Consider the following 5,419-nt stretch of genomic DNA (forward strand, 5'->3'; position numbering starts at 1 on the left):
CCTACTACTCTCTAACTGATATTTGAGCATTTCGGTTCAGTTCAGTCACTCAGTCATGTCCGACTCTGTGACACCATGAATCGCAGCATGCCAGGCCTCCCTGTCCATCACCAACTCCCGGAGTTCACTCAGACTCACGTCCATCGAGTCAGTGATGCCATCCAGCCATCTCATCCTCTGTCATCCCCTCTTCCTCCTGCCCTCAATCCCTCCCAGCATCAGGGTCTTTTCCAATGAGTCAACTCTTTGCATGAGGTGGCCAAAGTACTGGAGTTTCAGCTTTAGCATCATTCCTTCCAAAGAAATCCCAGGGCTGATCTCCTTTAGAATGGACTGGTTGGGTCTCCTTGCAGTCCAAGGGACTCTTAAGAGTCTTATCCAACACCACAGTTCAAAAGCATCAATTCTTCGGTGCTCAGCTTTCTTCACAGTCCAACTCTCACATCCATACGTGACCACAGGAAAAACCATAGCCTTGACTAGACGGACCTTTGTTGGCAAAGTAATGTCTCTGCTTTTGAATATGCTATCTAGGTTGGTAATAACTTTCCTTCCAAGGAGTAAGCATCTTTTAATTTCATGGCTGCAGTCACCATCTGCAGTGATTTTGGAGCCCCCAAAAATAAAGTCTGACACTGTTTCCACTGCTTCCCCATCGATTTCCCAGGAAGTGATGGGACCAGATGCCATGATCTTAGTTTTCTGAATGTTGAGCTTTAAGCCAACTTTTTCAATCTCCTCTTTCACTTTCATCAAGAGGCTTTTGAGTTCCTCTTCACTTTCTGCCATAAGGGTGGTGTCATCTGCATATCTGAGGTTATTGATATTTCTCCCAGCAATCTTGATTCCAGCTTGTGCTTCTTCCAGCCCAGTGTTTCTCATGATGAACTCTGCATATAAGCTAAATAAGCAGGGTGACAATATACAGCCTTGATGAACTCCTTTTCCTATTTGGAACCAGTCTGTTGTTCCATGTCCAGTTCTAACTGTTGCTTCCTGACCTGCATATAGATTTCTCAAAAGGCAGGTGAGGTGGTCTGGTATTCCCATCTCTTTCAGAATTTTCCACAGTTTATTGTGATCCACACAGTCAAAGGCTTTGGCATAGTCAATAAAGCAGAAATAGATGTTTTTCGGGAACTCTCTTGCTTTTTCCATGATCCAGCAGATGTTGGCAATTTGATCTCTGGTTCCTCTGCCTTTTCTTTAAAACCAGCTTGAACATCTGGAAGTTCACGATTCACTTATTGCTGAAGCCTATATTGGAGAATTTTGAGCATTACTTTACCAGTGTGTGAGATGAGTGCAATTGTGCAGTAATTTGAGCATTCTTTGGCTTGCCTTTCTTTGGGATTGGAATGAAAACTGACCTTTTCCAGTCCTGTGGCCACTGCTGAGTTTTCCAAATTTGCTGGCATATTGAGTGCAGCACTTTCACAGCATCATCTTTCAGGATTTGAAATAACTCAATTGAAATTCCATAACTTCCACTAGCTTTGTTCATAGTGATGCTTTCTAAGGCCCACTTGACTTCACAGGATGTCTGGCTTTAGGTGAGTGATCACACCATCGTGATTATGTTGGTCATGAAGCTCTTGTTTGTACAGTTCTTCTGAGTATTCTTGCCACCTCTTCTTAATATCTTCTGCTTTCATTAGGTCCATAACATTTATGTCCTATCGAGCCCATCTTTGCATGAAATGTTCCCTTGGTATCTCTAATTTTCTTGAATAGATCTCTAGTCTTTCCCATTCTGTTGTTTTCCTCTATTTCTTTGCATTGATTGCTGAGGAAGGCTTTCTTATCTCTTCTTGCTATTTTTTGGAACTCTGCATTCAGATGTTTATATCTTTCATTTTCTTCTTTGCTTTTCACTTCTCTCCTTTTCAAAGATATTTGTAAGGCCTCCCCAGACAGTCAATTTGCTTTTTTGCATTTCTTTTCCATGGGGATCCGGTCTTGATCCCTGTCTCCTGTACAATGTCACGAACGTCAGTCTATAGTTCATCAGGCAATCTATCTATCAGATCTAGTCCCTTAAATCTATTTCTCACTTCTACTAGCATTTAAATTTAGTGTGAATTTGAGCATTTACACTACTCCAAGGACGATTGATTGTTCATTTCTTCCTGAAAATAGCCTCAAGAAGTTTGGGAGTGAAGAACTTTATTTATACCATTATTTCCACCAACCATAACAGTGAATAAGTTCTCATGTAATGAAAAAATTAGAATATTAAGCTTTACTCTGGCTGCATGTATATTCAGTCTAGCAGCACTTACTCTATTTTCTGAAGGTAATTATGATAAATTTCATCTTCTTTAAATATCTCAAATGTGACAGCTATTTGTCTCTCAATCCAGTAGTTACTACCAATTCTTGACAAAAACATGTCTTGTTCTAAATATGGATGTACTGCAGTTTAAATTTTTTTGGAAATGTCTTCAAGCAAAATCCTAAATAATGTTTGCTATGAAAGGACAAAAGAATGAGGAGGTTTTTTCCTATTCCTCTGAACTCTTATGTTTTCATTAGTATAAACCGAAATCTTGTTTATTCTACATTTGTTTAAAACACATCACTATTTATTCCACATTAATATTTGATGCCAGTATATATAGAACAAAAGTATGCATTTTGAGGTTCCAAATTATTATGAACAGACAAAATTTAACAAGTGTGTTCACAAAAGCATATGTACAAAGATGTACATTTTTACATATATACATATATCTTATACTGACAGAAACACACATTCAAATCCATGCTAAATAGCACAGTAATCAAGAGTGCTGACAGTCTATATGGGTTAAATTCCTAGTGCAGCCATCTAACACTAACATTTCCTTAAATATCTGTTCCTCAATTTTCCCATTTTTAAGGGAAGTGATAGAAGTACCTCCCTAATGCAGTTGTTATAAGGATTAAGTGAGTTAATTCTCATAGAAGCATGTAGAAAAGTGGTTACATACTTAAATATTAGCCATAACAGAGCCTGTATACTTGCATACTCTTACAATAAATTTACCTTCATATATACTCCTTTTGCTGAATTTTATGTCACAGTCCCTAAAGTCCCTAATCATTCCTCCTGTTCATTCTCTTCATTTCCATTTCATATTTTTCTAATCACCTGCTGTGATAGAAAGAGAAAAAGTAAAAAATATATACACAAACAGATTCTATATATAATTACATAGATTCTATATATAATTATCTGTCTATAATCTATACATATATAGATTCAAATATAAAAATGCCACATGGATGTTATGTCCTGGGAAAAATAGTTGTATATTCTGAATCATTTTAATCTACTAATTTGTATATCCAGTGAGGTATGCAGCAGTTCCACAAAGTTAAGGACAGAAACAAGTGGACTGATTCAAAAATTCTGTTAAATGTGAAATAAAAACTCTGCCCAATTCAGGGACCCTCAGTGTATATGACTGTTGAAAAATTTGCTTACACATTGTAGTCTATTACAGTGCATTTACACTTATGTTAAAGCATTTGTAAACATTTACCTTGCATTGTGGGCTTCCCTGGTGGCTCAGATGGTAAAAAATCCGCTTGTAATGCAGGAGACCTGGGTTCGATCCCTGGGTTGGGAAGATTCCCTGGAGAAGGGAACAGCCACCCACTCCAGTATTCTGGCCTGGAGAATTCCTTGGATGGAAGAGGCTGGCAGGCTAAAGTCCTTGGGGTCACAAAGAGTCCCAAAGACTTTCACATCACTCACCTTGGATTGTATCTAATTAAATTAACTAATATAATTTAATATCTATATTTCTCATGTAGCAACACAATTCAGTTAAGGTTGTGGCAAAGAAAACAAAGACAATAGTTGACTTTCATTTTTTTAAGTCTAAAAAATTTCTGAAATATCCTAACTTCTCAATAATAGACTATGCAGTTATATAGAATATTCTGGATGTAGACAAGTTGTCATTCATTTTGTCAGTTAAATAGGCAAATATGTTTCTTACTCATTCTACCTTCCTGTGTCTGGGAGAAACTGAAGTTTCCTCAGTGACACCAATGGAGGAGCCAAGGAAGAAATCCCAACCAGAAAAGAAGAATGCCTCACTCTTTAAGTAGTGACATCATAAATATTTCATTTCATAAATATTATCATCCATTTAGACTGTAGACAGCAAATATAAATACCGGTATTGGGGATGAGAGTTGGGGGATGTGGGGAATGCGATCTGCCATCTGCCTACTGGTAGATGGCACACAGGAGGGCTGATTGCACAAAGGCTAATACATGCTGATAGTCGTTCAATATTCTTAGACCCACAGGATGAATAAAAAGTCATCCTGTGATAAGTACTTTTTAAAACCTCATAAAGTTCAGAGACAGCTGAAAAAAATTAAGATATCCAAGATAGTGAAGGTCTGTGTGTGCTTCTAAATATTTAAACCAATAAAGAATGGTAATTTGTCTAGAAATAAATATTAAACATATATAAATAAATGTATGAGTCCACTGGAGGTGAGAATATAAAGAAACATAGTCAAATTCCCTTCTCCCTCCCTGTCACTGAGACTAACACTACACCAAGTAAAATCTGATTTTTTTCATTACTCTTTCTATTGTTTTCAGAATTTGCTCTCTGTTGATCTTTGTGCAGGGACCCTGAGATCCATGTAGTAGAAGTCAGCTTTATGCACATACCAAGAAAGTTTAATTTTAATCACTGCCTACAGAAAGAGAGTGAGATGCTCAAGGCAGGTGTTTGGAGTCTGCAGATAAGGAGCATCATAGGAAGTACAACAATTTGGCACATTCTTCTGTCTCTCACCTGACACATTTTCTTGATTTAAAGTTTCTGATCCATCATTTCTGTGTAAGGGAAGGATGATGAAGCCCTTCCCATCTTTTTTGCTGAGTTGTTTTGAGCTAAAATGGAAATATTATAGAGATAAACCATGAATGAAAAATAAGGAATTAAAATGCACTTTAGCAGTGTCAAAACCTCTTGCTCTTTAAAAACCTCACGTTAAGAAACATAGGATGTTGCCTGTGATATTCCCTAGTATTACCAGACTATTAAAATAACCTATATTAAGAGTCAGTATTAAGCAAATATGCATTGTGATATTAGTCTAAAAATATAGGAGTTTCAGGCTCAATGATAAATTGTATTTGTCTATTCCAACTCAGTATAATAAAAGATTAAGTGACCATTGAACATTGACAAGATTCTGAGTTTGAGTCCTGAGATGGAGTTTCAGTGATAGTTGGATACATGAAAGCATAGAGGAAGGAGACAAGATAATTAAAAAAAAATAATTTATTTATTATAATTGGAGGCTAATTACTTTCCAATATTGTGGTGGTTTTTGCCATACATTGACATGAATCAGCCATGGGTGTACATGTGTCCCCCCTGTCCTGAACCCCCCTCCCACC

Source organism: Bubalus bubalis, chromosome 2, assembly GCF_019923935.1.
Source record: "Bubalus bubalis isolate 160015118507 breed Murrah chromosome 2, NDDB_SH_1, whole genome shotgun sequence".
In the NCBI taxonomy this organism is placed as follows: domain Eukaryota; kingdom Metazoa; phylum Chordata; class Mammalia; order Artiodactyla; family Bovidae; genus Bubalus; species Bubalus bubalis.